A 17,304-nucleotide genomic window follows, 5' to 3' on the forward strand; every position below is an offset into this window, starting at 1 on the left:
TGGTATGAGCGTTAATAAGCTAACAACATAGGAGCCAGCCTGGGAGAGCAGGAGCCTGAGGGAACCCAGGAGAAAAGCCTGTCCAGGCAGCCGGGCCTCTCCTTGAAATTTTCTGGAATGCCTAGAGTACAGAGAGACTCATGACTCTCTAGGGACAGCAGTCCTTGGGACTACAGCCTCAATCTTTCTCAACCCTGTTAGTCTGTGGGGAGAGAGTCTGTCGGGAGAGAGTCTGTGGGGAGAGAGGGACTCACGTTCTGCTTTGCTGTTTCAGTGATACCCAGGGAGGGGTCTATAGGGCAGTCTACAGGGGTCTGAATGTTCTCGGGGGCTGCTGGGTGGGGCAGGGGCTCAGGTGAGGTTTGGCCTTGGCTTAGCAGATCCCCAGATTGGGTTCATAACCAAAGAGGGGGGAACAGCATTCCTCTTTTCTCAAAGAGCCTGAGGTGAGTGAAGCCCACTTTACTTCACTTGTCTTCAATTAAACATTTGGGCTGGGCCAGTCCATAAATACTCCCACGTTCTATTGTATGAGGCACAGTAATTTTCCTTCAGAAGAGCCTTCAGTGCCTCCTGGATCATCTCATCTCTCAGTTCAGGTGTGTAAGGCAGGGACACAGTTCTCCTCTGATAGTCAACAGGTCTATGTGGTCATTTATTCAAAACAGGCCCGCTGTGTGCCAGGCACTATGCTAGGTGCTGGGAACAGGACCTAGTCCCCGACCCCATGGTGCTCGCTCACTGGGCAGAGATGTGATTAGCAGGGGACAGATACCCAAAGGGGGTCGACTCATATAGTGTTAAGTGCTCTGAAGAGAGTAACAGGGGATGACGGGCTGGGGGAGTGGGGTGAGTAGTGGTTCATGGCCACCCTATCTCCCCGATCTCTACCCGTCTTTCTGGTTGAGTAAGGAGGAGGCCAGGATACCCGGCCTCCGCTAAGTGGAACTTTCGGGCTAGTCAAAGTGTGAACTGGGCCAGGAGATGCGAGAACCTTCTTGTACCGCTCAGCCAAGGCGGTGACAGGTTATTATTTATCACAATAAATCCCCAAAGCACGAAGCGCTTGGCTGGTTCTGGAGGCTGGCAGGTGTCCCAAGGGCTTGTGCTACAAAAAGCCTGCGTTGTGGGTCGGTTTGAGGTCATAACCCCTTCTGAATATATTTGGGTAACTTCTTAAAAAACATGTTTTGTTTTTTAAAGGGCAAGATACACACAGGATGGTAGATTTGAAAGCTATATAGACCGACCGTATGCGTTGGTATGTATTGCAAGGTCGGTCTCCCTCCAACCCCGGGCCAGGCCTGCCCTCACCCTTCCTTCAGGACACTGTGCTGTCGAGGTTCCGGTAAACTTGAGGCATGGCCCCCATGGGGGTCCATGGGCTTCTTACACGTTTGTGTCTGGATTGATATTCATCAAACTTTACAACCCTTGACCTTCCCCGTTTCCAAAAACTATGACTGCTGCCTGAAGAGAAGGTCCAGGGGAGAATCTCAGAGCCTATTCGAGGCTTTTAGTGGGAGCGATAGAAGCAGATCCTGTCTCTGTGGGGGCAGATCCTGGAATAACTAAGAGCATGGGTTTGGAGTCAGCAGACTTGGGCACAAACCTTGACTCTGCCTATTTCTAGCCAAGTAACTAGGGTGAGTGAGGGATCTTGTCGAGCCCAGGCTCCTCCTGTGTAAGCTGGGAATCATCCTTACTCCACTGAGGCCGCAAGGATTGGCCCCGTGTTTGGTACACAGCTGGGCTGCTCTAATCATCATGGAGTGGGTCCCAGGCACCCGTTGAGTCCACATTTGTATGCAAATGTAGTTGGGTCAAAGGCATTCTCGTTAGCGTGTGGAAGTCACAGAAGGGTCATCTGCAGCCCGTGTGGGTAGGTGTGTTGGGGTGGAGGTTGAAGGCCAATGGTACTGCTGTTGCCTTCGTAGGTCCCAGGTTCTAACCCTAGGTTTGCCCCCCTTCTTTGATTTTGAGCATGTCATTCAGCATCTCTGGGCCCTAGTCTCTTCATGTATTAGACGGCAGGGTTGGTCTTTGTCACCTTCAGGCGCGTCCTGTCCTCATACAGCAGGATTCCTTACTCAGGAAGGTAAGCCAGGGTGTGCCCTTATGGCTTTTGCCTTCAGGCTCAAGGCTGAGGCCACCCCTGCCCACCGTCGTGAGGAATGGAGGCCTCTGGAACCCGCTCCTGTCCACCCGCTCAGTGTTCTCTTTTCTCGCATGTTTTCTGTAACCCTGCTCACCCCTGACTGAGTTCCCAGGCACAGGTCTGCATGCCCTAGGCCTCTGCTTTGTCTGATCAGCCAAACTCAGACTCACAAGGGACGGGGACAGACATGCCCAGCTGACAGCTGTGGGTGAAGGGGTCCAAAGTCACCGTGGCAGATCCCTGCTATCCCTGTCCCCTGGACCCGGGCTCCAGGCTGTCGTGGTCAGGAACAGAGAAGGTTGGTATGAAACTCAAGTGTGTGTGGCCTGTAGCTGTGGGGCGGTGGCCCGGAGGCGCTTGCAGGCGACACTCAACCCTGAACAGGGGTTGACAGAGGTGGCTTCCTCAGCTGGAGGGGCAACTTCCTGGCAGGCGTGAACAGCTCAGCAGTGCCTCCAGGAAGAGGGGCACAGCAGGGCACCCCCTGTTTCAGCTGGCGGGACAGGAAGCCGCTGGAGAAGAGTTTTCTTGGGCCTGCTCCTGCAGGTTCAGATTTGCTGGGGGGTCTGGGAACAGGCTCTGGAGAGAGCAAGAGACTTAATGGCTCTTCTGTAATTTCAACGTACAAGTGAGCGTTCCGAAAGCCAGGCAACTCTCTGGTGGTGTGGCCGACCTGCGGTGGTCACTCTGTGTTCACACCTCGTTTCCTCAGATAGGCCGGAAGCTGCAGAGGGCAGGAAGCCAAAGTGATGCGTGTGGGTAGCGACCTCCCTGACCTCCCCAACCGCCCCCACGGACCCATTGCCTCACTCCCACTCTGAGGGCCTCCGGGAAAAAAAAAACAACTGTGTATAATATCTGTTGTCAGGGATGACAGGGAGGAGGAGAAGCCACAGCCTGAGCCACGGCTCTGCAGAAGGCTGAGCAGAAGCCTGAGCCCCCTCAGAGACCAGGGAGCAGCACCCCCACTCCCTCCCCGTGTGACCAGACCCTGTTGAACGTATGGTATCTCAGACCACTGTAGCCTGTCTCCAAGCCCCAAGTGCAGCCTCTCCTGCTTTCTGCCCCCCCTCTCCTGGAACCACACCAGGAATCACGTGGCTGCTGAAGTCTGAGGGAGCGGAACCTGTGTGAGGGGTGGAAAGCTCTGGATGTCTGGATATCTTCAGAGCCCTTACTTCATTCTTATTGTTTTGGGACTGTTGTGCCTCTGTTCGTTTTCTTCTGGAAAAGCAAAGTTCCCCTGGAAAGGCCCCTCAAAGCTGGCTGTGTAGAGCCAAGAGCAGGGGCGCTCTTGGGAGACTGGCTGCTTTGCCCCTCAGGGTTCTCTCCCCTTTTCTTCTCAGGACCCAGGAGCCCAGCTGGGCCCACTGGTCAGGTGCAGGCGTGAGTTACAGAAGGGCCTGGGCCTTCTGGAGAGGACCTCAACAGCCTCCTTATCCATGTGATGGACTCATGTACATAAGGCTCTCTTCTACCTTTTCCAGGGACAGGATCTTTTCACACCATCGTGGGAGTCTGAACATTGCCCGCTCGAAGACTGCCATGTCCAGATCCCTGGAACCTGGGAATATGTAATCTTAGAAGGTGACGCCGACTTTGCAGGTCTGATTCAGTCAGGGGCTCTGAGGTGGGAAGGTTTTCCTGGATTACCTGGCAGGCCCAAAGTAATCACAAAGGTTCTTGTAAGGGGGAGGCAAGAGGTCAGAGAGGAGGGAAGATGCTACCCTCCTGGCTTTGAAAATGGAAGAACAGGCCGAGAGCCAAGGAACGCCGACGACCTCTGGAAGCTGGCGAAGTCGAGGCAACAGATTCCCCGGGAGGAATGCAGCCGTGTCGATTCTAGACTTCCGAGGTCCAGAACTGTAAAAGAGCAAATGTATGTTGGTTAGAGCCACTAAACTTGTAATTTGTTACAGCAGCAACGGCGAGCAAATACAAACATAAGGGAAGGCCATGGCTTTGCCCGTGATTGGTTTTTAGCATGTACTGATGAGCAGAACACATAATGACAACAGGCCATGCCGAATTCAGTAACGCCCTAATAGTTTGTTAAGGGCGCAGCAGCTGCGAACATTCGAGAAGCAGTATAACTCACATCTAGCCCCTACAAGAGGATGGATTCATTCATTCACTCATTCATTCATTCATCCTGAATATGACCTCTGACCCAGACTGTGGGGCTTCACTTCTCAGCCTCCGCATCCTCGCCGTAAAGGGGAATAATGATGACACCTGCCTCATATTATTGGGAGGGTAACATGACTCAGTGTCACTTGGGATACTGTAAGTGCTGTGAAAGTAATTACTGTGATTTTATTAAAACATAGGATGGCTGTGAGAGACACGTTATTTATTCTAACAATAGATAATGTACAAATAATTTTTCTTCCTGCTTTACTTTGATGTGCTTTTTTTTTTTTTTTTTTAGTATGTCCTAAGAATGCCCAGCCTCGGCAGAGAAGAAAATACGTTTGTTCCCCTCAAATCAGTCCAAACACAGCCGATTCTCTTCTGATGGGTTCTCAGCCTGATCATGAAGGTTAGGTCTCTAGACCTTCATTTCTACCATCAGCCAGACTTGGAAGACCAACCCCACCCCCAGGCCAACTTGTCCCAGGCCAACCAGAAACTGTAGGTACCAGCACAATGGCCATTTCCCTCTTTGTTCAAGAATGAGGCAGGGATGTGCACAACCCTGGAAGGCGGTGGGAGCATGGATCCTGACTGGGGTAAAGCTGTTACGGTAATCCCATTTTTCTTCGTCAATGGACTTGATGAGCTCCAGCCAATCAGATGTGAGTAAAAGTATGGCAGTGGATTTCTAGGGAAGTTTCTCTTTCCTGGGCGGGGGAAAAAAAGTGTTTAGTATATGGTTCAGCCAGGAAGAGGACACCATTCTGGGTATTCTGGGAGTTTAAGACCTGGAATTAAGTGGTTATGCGATGGCTGCAAAGGCCAGAGGAGCCAAAGGAATGAAAAACCAGCCCAAGCTGTCGGGTCGGCTGCCAGCAGGGACTGTGGAGATGGCGGTAATGATCCCAGGTCTCTAAAGACCACAGCAGGGGATCTTCAGGCACATTCCTAGAGGCAGTTCCAAATTCTCATGTTCACTCTTCTGTTCCTCATTCCATATCTTGCATAGGCACCTCTCAGGACTACATTTGAACCCAGGTCCCTAACAGCAAAGGATTCTGGGATCTGTAATTATCAGGCTCTCGGCATCCATGGCAGAGGGGACACGTAGGACGTAGGGAATGGTGAGATGCGCTGGTACAAAGAGAGAAACTTCCTCTTCCTTCTTTTGCACTTTTCTTTTCCTTAAAATCAGGACAAGCAGCATGGAACTGATCTAGATGGATCTAGCTCATCTTGTGATAGAAGGCGAAGCATTCATTCATGTGTTCACACGTTCCCTTGGCATTCTCGTGCCTTGCACGCAGGCAATCCTCCTAGGTAAAGGCTCTGGCCTTTTGCTCTCATTGGCCATTTGGCCACACTGCTGCATGAATGAGGACAACAACAGCAGCAACTGGCCCTTTTTGAACACTCTTTTTTTTTTTTTTTTTCTGGATCATTTACTAAGCGTTTGATATATGTCATCTTATTTCATCCTTATCGGTACCAAGTGATCACACACAACCACATTCCACGCTTAGAGCATACTAGGAACATTAAGCAGATGTGTACTGTACACACCTTACGTTCCAGGCACTGTTGTGAACTCTTTATACATCCCTAAATCATTTAATTCTTCCCACAGCCCTGGAGGTAGGTCCTATTCTCATCACCCTCTTCGTGTGTTGAGACTAAGGCAGAAAGTTAAACCGTTGGCCCAAACTGACTAGCTTGCCAGTAGTGAGGCTGTGACTGAAATGCAGGCAACATGTATGTATTCCGCCACCACTCTGTGCTAGAAGCTAACGGCAGTGGCTGCCTTTTCCAGGAGTGGGGCACTGAGGGCCAAACTATGTTGGAGAGGTATTTTACTTCGTATCCCTCTGTATCACTTGACTTTTTCATATAGCTTCCTAAAGATAAGTTAAGGCATTTCTCAGCAGTGGAGAATTTAACTGGTAAGTTTGTATTTATCCTTCAAAACCCAACTCCTTTAGGAAGACTTTCTAGATCCTTCTCCCAGATCTTTGTTCTTCTCTTTATCTCTGTGTCTACACCTCCTACCTGGGGTCTACTTGGTTCCCAGGACATGTTTCTTAAATAAACATCCCCCTAAAAGCCACCCCTGTGTCTCCCAGTTTCCTGCCTCTCCTGTCTGGCATTGACAATGTTTCTTAGAATGCCATCTTCTCAGTGTTAGTCCTTGGCTGAAAAGCCTCCCTAGATCCCTCTTTCCTAACCCCATCAGATCTGAATTTGGCCTGAGTTTCCAAGGTATCCTAGGTGGGCCTCACTTCACCTCATTGAACTTGCTCATAGGGCTTCGAATCCTACCCACCCATCAAGACTCAGCCCTCTGGAGGCTACATGTGATCACTCCAAGCCTCAGCAATATCTTTCTCCTCCGGCTCCTGTCCACAGGGTCTGTACCACCATGACTGGTATGTGATCTGTCTGGGATTACCTGTCCCCACCCCCATACAAGAAATGAGTAGGCAATGTGGCAGCTGTCTTTTTTCTCCTTCAGACAGCATGATGAACTCCACTAGCCTCCAGGAGTGTGACAAGAAGAGCTTTACAACAAAGATGGGCCATCTTATGGTGGATCAGCTTCTGGATTTCCTTCCTTCCCCTAAAGCCCTTACCTATTGGCACCTATATTTTGGGCTATTTCATGAGGAGTTTGAGTCTCCCTGCTCTAGCCTATGGCAGTTAAAGCTCCCTTTTCTACTTCCTATCTACTGTCTTTTTGGTTCCCTCCTTCCCTTTTGGCCTGCCCCCCTTTACCTTCCCTTGGTAAAGAGCCTATGCCGACCTCCCGGCCTGAGCATCTAACTGCTGAATGGGAAGCTTGATGGGCCCCAAAGTGAACTCCCTAACGCACCCCTGCCAGCCTGTCTCTCCTCTGATTCACCCGTCCTGAGAGGGAGACAGCAGTTCTAGCCCCCCAAGGTGCTCAAGCCAGAAACCTGGAAATCAGCCTTAACCCCTCCCTCTCTTACTCCTCATGCTCTGTCACTTCTTCCAAAGTCGAATTCTGGAAATTTCCACCAAGGTACTCCTCTACTTGGCTACTAACTACTCTGATATATCCTAAACTGTATTTATCTCTACAATATGCACCTTTTCTCTTAAAACTGTCTTAAAAGACAAGCTTTCCTGACTTCTAGTGGCCTGATTAGCAGGCTCACTTTTGACACAGCCTCCTGCTTTCCCTCCAGCCAGCCCCTGAATCTTGCTAATTTTTCCTTGCCCTCCTTGTGGGAGGCGGGTTGTATTGAAAGCAGTATAGACTTTGGTTTTTCAGACTTGGGCTCAGTCACTCGCTCACTGTGCAACCTCAAACTAGTTACTTAACCTCTTTGAGATTCTGTTTCTTATTTGTGAAATGGAGTGTATGAAAAAGCTGGTATTTGAAACCAAATGAGAAAAATGGACAGTTCACTTGATGCTATTAGAATAACTCTAGATAGCCATTTGAGTAAATAAACTTTTATTCCTAACTCATTCCAAGCATCACATAAATTACAAATGAATCAAAGTTTAAGTGTGAATTATGAAAGTATTAAAGTGTTAGAAGAAACTCTGGGTGAGCATTGTATTTTGAAGTGATCAATAAATAGGTTTCCCTGAAGAATTAAATTCCTAAGTAATAAAAAAAGACACACACACATGGGAGGGGGGAGCAAGAAATTGGGAAAAATATCGGTAATATATTTGACAGTCAAAGGTGCTAATTTTTTACATGAGAAGGGCTTGTAGAATTTGATAAAAAAGACAGCTATATAGAAAAGTGGATAGCAATATGCATGGATAATTTGCAAAAGAAAAAAAAGAAATGCCCAACAAACAGATGAAGAGATGGTCATCCTGACAGTCAAGGGAAGACAGATTAGAAGAACAACAACACAAAACAATGAAATATCACAGTGACACAGTGATGTCCAGTGTTGGTAAGAAAATAGGCCCTTTCATATATCATTGTTGCAAGGATATACTGCAAGTCAGTATATCTTTTTGGGAGCAGAATTAGGCAATATCTACCATACCAAAAATATCCATACCATTTGACTGTTGCTAGAAATATATCTTGCATATTTTTTTTGCTCATATAATCTAATACCTTTGTTCCAGGGTGCTTATTAAGGCATAATCTGTAAGAGGAAAAATTGGAAATAATACAAATATTCATTGAAGAGTAAGTAGATAAATTAGGGAAAAATCCTCTGGACTATATTATGTAGCTAAAGGTCAGTTATCAGGGGATTGAAGGACAAGGATAGGAACAGAGTTTGTACTGAATGCTTTTTTAATATTTTTTATTTTTAACCACGAGCATGCATTTTCTATTAAAACTTAAATTGAAAGTGCTTCTGGGCTCTCTCCTCCCCTGAATCCCCACCACCACTGCCCTAGATCCCTACCAACTCTTGCCTCAACTATGAAAAGAGCTCCCGTGGCTGTTTGCTCTGCTCCCGTGCACTGAGGCCCCTTTAAATGGGCCTGGGGAGGGGGGCGAGTGGGCTCCTTCAAGTTCTCTCTGTGATGGAGAGCCTGTGGGAGCCCTGGCTAACTCCAGAATTGCTTCTGCTCACTTCCTATTCGCCAGCTCTGCCACGCCTTGCCTTTGGCTTTCCCCTTCCTTCCAACCTCTACTCCCCTTCCAACCAGCCTTCCCTTTGGGTCTCCACTCTGGGTCAACCCACTCCCATCAGCCCTTTGGACTGATGTCCCAGTTTGGAAACTGCTGGCTCTGACCTGCACGTCTCCAGACCCCGTGGGGGTTGACAGCTGTCGAGACCATTCATGCCCTGTGCTTACATGAGCTCTGCATTCTCTTCCTGCCCACCCAACAGAGGAGGAGGCCCGGTCACCAGGTTCCCCAACGCTGTTCACGTCTGCATATCACCACCGTGTGCTGTTCATAAAACACAGCTCTCACCCTAGCTCTCTTGTCTCCCCACATCTAAGAATGGAGTCCACGCTGTTGAACCTCACCCGCGAGGCTCATCTCCACTCCTCCCCTTGCCTGCAGCCGCTGGCCGTCAAGAACCCTGCACTCCCGCCGTGCTGGCCTAAATTCTCCCCAGCTGTGGAGTTTGCTCCAGCAAACTCTCTTTGCTCTGCCTGCTCTCTCCCCTGCAATGCCTCTCTTCCTCTACCAGTCTTCATCCGTGTTTCCAGTCCTTCTGTACGGGAATGTATGAATATGACTTGTAAGGATTTACCTGTGTATTTATGTGCTCACTTAGGGGAGCAACCGAATATGGGCTAAGTATATTCACCTTCAATTCTAGCAATGTTTGTAATGGTCCCTCTTGCTTTGTAAGCACCCCGGGGGCAGGAACTGTGCATTAGCTAGGACCCTAAGTTTAGGTCACCTCAAGGACTAGAAACGCAATTCAAACTCGGATCTACCAGGCAAGAGTTGTGCACGGAGGGCTGAGAATATACATGGTTGGCCCAAGGTGGGTCCGGTGCCACCCCCAGATGATCCACTAGGACAGGATGGGAGAATGGCTTCCATAGAAACCACAGAGATGCGGGTGGGGTTTGGGAAGTAGCTGAGAAAGGTCTCAGGAGGGAAGGGGTGTGGGGTGTGGCTTCCCGGTCCATGAACCAATAGGTGTCTGCTACTCTTGCTCTCGCACTGGGCTCTGGCCAGGGAGGGGCGTGTCCTCCCTGTCTCATCCATGATTCATTCCAACTCTTTTCTTTGTTAAGTTCAGGTCCTCCTCTTCTCTGCGCACGTGTCTGTTGTTCCTCCTGTCCAGACAGCTGTTGGCCTGCCTTGCTTTTCCACCACGTGCTAGGGAATGACCCCTCTTCTTTTCCTTTGAGGAACTAGTCCCTTCTACCCAAGCTGCCAATCACAGGCCACCTCCAGAGTGCCCACCCTGCTCCCCAGAGTGCCTGGTCCCGTCCTTCCTGAGCACAGCCATTCCCTCTTAATTGTGAACGTCCTTCAGGATGGGGCTCTGGATCCCCCAGCCAGATGGGACCAATTCCCGCCTCCTGGCATTTTGTTCAGGAGTTCTTTTAGTGTACATCACTTTCCCGACTCACCTTCCATCATTGACAATTTACCGCCATTGACTCAACCTTTATTCACACTGATTAAGGTGCCCAATAAATTCCTCTTGTTTGCACAAGTTAGAATTGTACTTTATTATTTTTTTTATTTTTTATTTTTTAAAAGATTTTATTTATTTATTTGACAGGCAGAGATCACAAGTAGGCAGAGAGGCAGGCAGAGAGAGAGAGGGAAGCAGGTTCCCTGCTGAGCAGAGAGCCCAATGCGGGACTCAATCCCAGGACCCTGGGATCATGACCTGAGCCCAGGGCAGAAGCTTTTACCCACTGAGCCACCCAGGCGCCCCTAGAATTGTATTTTATAGTTTGGAACCCAAACTGCCTGAGCTGGTTAAAGCCACCCCACACCCAGCAGAGCCCTGAGGTGGTCTGGAGCTGTGCCCTGGTGGCCACACACCCTTCCTCGGGATCACAGAGAGCCCGAACTTGGGCTGCGCACTGCTCACGGCTGCCCCTGCCCCTTAGCTCAGCAAGGTGGGGGTAGCTGGGCCCAGGCCTTGCAATCCATTAACATGGGCGGGACAGTTTCCTTCAACCTGACTCTGTATCAAGGGCCTACCATGAGCTTTCCACCCTGAGAATCCTCTACTTTTGTTGGGTAGCAAAGAGGAAGATACATGACTGGGATCGTTCCTGCCTGGAAGCCGACGCTAAATTCCTGTTGGCTGGCAAGGGCCCAGTCCCTGGCCTGTGGAGAGCGTCCCAAGCGGTACTAGTTTTCTGGGGCTGCTGCAGCAAAGTACCACCAAGTGGTTTCAAGAACGGAAATGTGTTCTCCCAGTTCTAGAGACCAGAAGTCCGAGATCGAGGTGTGGACGGGGTGCTTCCTTCTAGGAGCTGTGAGGGAGCATCTGTTCCAGGCCTTTTCTTTCTTTAAAGATTTTATTTATTTGAGAGAGAGAGAGAGGAAGAGAGAGAGAGATTGAGGGCTAGCAACTGCTCCAGAGGGGGGTGAGGGGAGAAGGGGAGGGAGAGAGAGTCTGGAGCAGAGTCTACACTGAGCGCGCAAAGTCCACGACTGGGAAATGGTGACCTGAGAGGAAACCAAGAGTCTGATCCTCAACTGACCGAGGCCCCCAGGCACCCCGCGTTCCGTGCCTGTCCACCTAGCTTCCGGTGGTTTGCTGGCAACCACTGGTGTTCTTTGGCTTGCAGAAACAATCATTCCGATCTCTACTTCCTCTTGCTATGCTGTGTGCAGGTCTCTCTCAGCCCGTGTTTCCCCTTTTCTTTCTTTTTTTTTTTTTTTAAGATTTTATTTATTTATTTGACAGGCAGAGAGGCAGGCAGAGAGAGAGAGGAGGAAGCAGGCTCCTCGCCGAGGAGAGAGCCCAATGCGGGGCTCGATCCCAGGACACTGGGATCATGATCTGAGCCGAAGGTAGAGGCCCCAACCCACTGAGCCACCCAGGTGCCCCCCGTGTTTCCCCTTTTCATAAGGACATTCGTCTTATTGGATCAGAGCCTACCCTAAAGACCTCATTAACTTGGTCATCTGCAAAGACCCTGTTTCCAGACAAGCTCACTCTCCCAAGTACTGGGGGTTAGGATTTCCGCATCTTTTGAGGGGAATGCCGTCAGATTCCACTTATCCTGTCCTCCCACAACTCCGCAGCATGCGGTTACTTCCCCCTAATCCACAGCTTAGCACACCCGCCATTTAAGCTCCCAGGCCCGCGCTCTTCCCGTGGCTGACTCCTCTCACCCTCCTCCCTATGCCACACGCTTACACCCAACCAGGCCCAGGGTTCAAACCACATGCCACCTCCTCCTGCCTCAGAAAGCTTTCCTGACTCCCCACCCAGGCGTGACCACTCCCTGCTCCAAACTTGTTGTTCTATTGTTGTCCAGATCCCTCTTCTAGTATTGCTATAGTCTGTCCAGTATATTGTTCCTTGCCTATTTGATCTTTATTCATCCATTCGACATTTACTCAACATTAGTCAACATTTCTTACGCTCTGTGCACCAGGCACCCTGCTAGGCCTTGGACAATACGGAATACCTGCCCTGGAGAAGTTTCTACACAGAGCAACGGTCATGAGCGGTAGTTGCACTGGAGTGAGGTATATGGACACGGAGGGAGCTCGGTTTTCGGGTCCATTAATTAATTGCATCTTGGGGTGCAATGAGTCTTTCACTTCCTGGGGGACATTAGAGACTGTTTGGTCATGACACAGGTGTGGATTCAAGCAGCCCCAGTTTGGAGCCCAGCCCTGGCACACACAGTCGTCTGTGAGTAGCTGTGCCGGCTTCAATTACTGGGTCTTTAGAATGGGGGCTCATAGTGCCAACCGCGTGTGGCTGCTCTGAACATGCAAGGCGAAATGATTCAACACGCTTAGCAGAGCGCCTAGTACTTAGTGAGTCCTCAAGAAACATGAATTATTCGAGGTTGAGAGCCTTGGGAGGTAGAGGTAGGGAAGAAGAACATGCCTTTTCAACGGGGAGGGGTGCGGAGGTGGGGTACACAGAAGAAGGCAAGGGAAGGTAGAGAGCCTGGTCTTGGTGCAGAGGGGGAGCGTTTCTCACTCTGCGTCCTTCCCTGAGCAAGCTCATAATCCTAATCCCTCAGTGTTGGTTAAAGTGAGTTCAGTAGTGGGATTCAGTTTCACCCTGGGGACACACTCATTCTTGTACTGGGAAATAGGAACCTGCCAAAAAAGCCTTCAAAAAGCTTAAGCCAGAGAGATTGGTGCAAGGCATCTCAGGGCTTGGGGGGGCCCTGAGGCCCTGCGGAAGGTTTTAACCTTCCAGAAGGGGGCAAAGTTTCAGCTGGGAGTCTGGGCCCCTTGGTGGCCTAAACCCTCCTCCCATCCTCCTGCCTCTGGCTTCCTCTCCTGCTCTCATGGCATCCAAGCAGCTATGCCCAGAATTAGGGTTGCATTAAGGGCCAACTGGGCTACTGTAGCCTCTGCTGGAGTTCAGAGCAGCTCTGGCCGGGTCAGCCGAGGACATGTGGTGACCTGTGCCATCGCCCTGCACTGTCCCAGGGAGGAGAGGCCTCGAGAACAGCCTCGGATATCCTGGGAATGGGTCTCCCACTTTTCCAATTCTTCCCTCTTCTCCTTTCTCTCAGGCTTCTTAACCATCTCATTTGACCAAGACAGTTGAGCCAAAAAGTACCCGGGACCTGTGGTGAGCAGGGGGTATCCCCGAGTCACAGGCTGCCCACACCCAGCTCAACCAGCCAAGTCACCCTGTCAGACCCAAAACCCAGGCTGCTTTCCAACCACACCCCTTCCAACAGGACAGACTCACCTTGCCAAGGTCACAGGACCAGCCAAAGGTCAGAGAACACATTTCCTATCAGGCAGGAAGGCGCTGAGATCATACTGCTGGGGCCCTGCTCTCTCTCTCTCTTTTTTTTTCTTTCAATTTTTTATTTAAATTCAATGAGCCGATATACAGTACCTCATTAAGAGGCCCTGCTCTTGGTGGCCCAATGATGATGGCTAGAGAGGGTCGTTGTGAAACCTAGGGGACGGTTCTCCAATTCAATCTTGATTTCAATCTTGATTTCCCACGACAACTTGAACTTGCCAGACTGCATTTCTTGGTTTTTGATTCAGCAAGGCACGCAACACTTCCGTGTGACATCATAATAATCACAACCAACACTTTCATAAACAGTCGCACGTGGGCATTTTTCAAAGTGCTCTATGCCATTTAAAGGACAGCTCTGTCCCTGACCGTGCTAAGCTGGGTGGCCTGCTCTGTCACCAGTTATGGTTCCCTTGAGCAATGCCAGATGGTCCAACTCTGATCCAGGAATGAGGCAGGAAAAAAGGGCTGGTCTTAGAGATAGAAGAGCTGGGTTCGAGTCCCGCCCGCCCCTCCCCCACCCCCAACGGGCCAGCTAATTAGCTCTGTGATCGTGGGCAAATCGCTTTGCTTCTCAGAGCTTCAGTTTGGTCCACTGTGACGTGGACTTGATGGTCATTTCGTCAGGCTCACCTCATGGTGCGGGTGTGAAGACCAAATGGGATCGATAACGCGTGGGAGAACTCTGGAGATGCTCGGGGCTGTGTAAATGGAGCTTTGTCATGAATGGCACGAAATCTCTCCGGCCTCCTGACTGAGGAGGGGACTGTGCCTCTCACAGGCGCGTGGACCGGGGGAATAAGGAAGCCAGGGCGATGCCAGGCAGGGCTCATCCCAGATGGGTGAGCATTTGTGTGTTGGATAGAGAAAGCTGGGTTTTGAAGGGAGATCTGAATTCCCATCACACCTCTGCCCCTTAGTAGTGACAATCCCAGAGCAAGCTAACTGTTGTGTCCCTTCATGTCCCAGCAACTCGATTTGTCACCTGTAGCGTGGGCCTAAGGTCACCTCATGGGGCGTGGGTAGCACACAGGAGGGGCTTGAGAAATTAGTTTGTCCTCCTTCCCCCTTAAGTGGTAGGTCAGGTCTTCGGTGGTTCTGCAGTGGTTCTCATAGTGTATCTTTGAGCCACCTGGGGGGCTTTAATACATTCTGCTCACTAGGGTGACTGGGGGGCTCCGTCAGCTGAGCCATCTGCCTTCGCCTCAGGTCATGATCCTGGAGTTCTAGGTTCAAGCCCCACATCGGGCTCTCTTGCTCAGCAGCGAGTCTGTTTTTTTCCTCTGTCCCTCACCCAGCTAGTGCGCTCTCTCTCTCAAATCAATAAATAAAATCCTTAAAAAAGAAGTAAATAAATTCTGCCCAGGACCCCTCCCAGACCAATGAATGCAGAATGTCTGCAGGTAGGGCCCAAGCTGCAGGTGTTTTCACAACTCCCCAGGTGATTGCTGAAGGCAGTCAGCTGGGGCAGAGGCCCAGGGCTGCCGGGTGGAATGCATCTGCGCCCGCAGCTGGGCCTGGCACCCGGGCCGACCCCCTCCCTCCCTTGCATTTCCTCGTCGTGCTTCCCTTGAATGCAGCCCACGTCAGAGTTGAGCAGGGTAAGAGTGAGTAAGCCCACCGACAAGGCCGCAGGCACCGTCTCCCAACCAGCCTGGGGGTGGCCAAAGAATGGTCCCCTTGGCAATGGGGTTCCTGTCTCGGTCACTTCTGCTTTCCTCTCCTCCCCTCTCCCAAGCCCCCGCCCCCTCTCTTCTGTCATTCACTGCGCATGTCTCCAGGCACAGGCACCAGGACAGGCGTCATGAGGTTCGGACCCAGGTGAGAGACCAGGAGCTCCTCCAGGAAGGCGCTGGCCTCCAAGCCAGTGTGGGCGGTGTGCGGGGGGGGGGGGGGGGGTGGAGGTGGGGGGTGGGGGTGTTGGGGGGGGTGGGGGTGTGGGGGAGTGAGCAAGGGTCGGGCTGTCAGGCAGACCTGGCTCCTGGTCTGGATCCGCCGCGTAGCTTTGTCCACTTAATCGAACCTGAGCTATTCCATCTACAAGTGGGGTTCGTCACACTCCCAGGTTTGTTGTGAAAGTCAAAGTCAATGTTGGAAGTGAAGTATGCGCGTATAGTCGGTCCTTGGTCATACGAAAGGAGGCCAGGGCATGGTGACCGAGGCATGAGCAAAGCTCTGTGGGCTCCCTCCCTCTCATCTGATCTCCTCTCAGCCCACGCTTCCCTCCTCCTTCCTTTTCCTCCCCTGGGATCCTCACCTCTCTTTCCTTTAACTGGGTGGGGAAGGACCACTGCCTCTATCCTGTAGCCCTTGGCCATGCAATTGAGAAACCTTTACCAAACAGCCATCCCAACCCAGCTTTCAATTTTAGAAGCACGTGAGTAGAATGTATTGCCTTCAGCTGAGTTTCCTGCGCGTACCTGCGTGTACGTGCTTGCGTGCTAGGGGTCTCCCTTGTCCCAGGGCTGCTGCTGGGGAAGACATCACAGGTTCCTTTCCTGCAGGTCAGGCAGCTGCTGGGCAGACAGACTTGGAGACTCCTCTGACCCTCTGGCTGCTGGTTCCCTTGTGGGTGGTGTCAGCCCAAGAGTTTCTTCGAGTGAGGGAGTCAGATAGGCCTGGGACTGGCTCCCATCTGAAGAACCCCCACCAGTCCCTGTCTTCCGGTCCTCAGGGCTGACAGGTGGGGCCTGCTTCCAGTGACTCTGTATGTAGTATAGACCATTCCTGGGAGTGCTTCCAAGTGGACCTCACTCTGTGTCACTCCCATAGCTACTATCCCCTCACTCGCCACCTGACCCCTCCCTCCTGGCCTCACTGATACCCCCCACGCCCCATGTGCCTAACTAGAGGCTTATGTTCTCCGTGCATACTCCTTCCCTCTACCCTATCGGAGGCTCAGGTTTCTGTGCAAGAGAAAAGTGGCATCACCACCCACCAGGAAACCTTACCCGCAGCCCTCTGGCTCCCTGTAACTATCCAGAATGGGCAGAGGCTGATGCCTGTACAGGGATTCAAACTCTGAGTCTGGGCTGACAACTGTACTGTAACAACTTTGTATAGTGACAGAGGGTAACTGGACCTATGGAGGTGAGCATTTCAAAAATAGTGAATCACGCCGTAGTACGCCTGAAACTAATGTACCACAGTGTATGTCAATTATAGTTCAATTTAAACATTGTTATGCACAAGAAGTGCCCCATAGCTGGCAGCTTGCTCCTGAACTGTTGACCGGTCGGACAGAGTTTTGCATGTGGAACGTGTAAACTGCTAATTCTTTCATAAAACCTACAGCTACCTTATTTACTCCCTTGTTATGTTGGAGAACTGCAAAAGCGAATACAGAAACTCTGGGAAATGACAACGTGCAGGCCTTGGGACTTAGCTTATCAGTGGGAGGCTCCCAGACAAATCCATCTCTAAATGATAAAGCAAACCGGTTTCCAGAAACTTCTAAAGCCTGTTGTGCTGCATGGAAAAGCACAGAGAGAAAGGGGTCCTGCTCACAGTTCTGGCTATTTAGCTTCTCAGCAAGTGGGCTCTGAGTTGTTGGATCATTAAAACAAACCTTTTTAGGGACACCTGGGTGCCTCAGCCAGTTGGGTGGCTGCC

The sequence above is a fragment of the Neovison vison genome, chromosome 4, assembly GCF_020171115.1.
Source record: "Neovison vison isolate M4711 chromosome 4, ASM_NN_V1, whole genome shotgun sequence".
NCBI classification, from domain to species: domain Eukaryota; kingdom Metazoa; phylum Chordata; class Mammalia; order Carnivora; family Mustelidae; genus Neogale; species Neogale vison.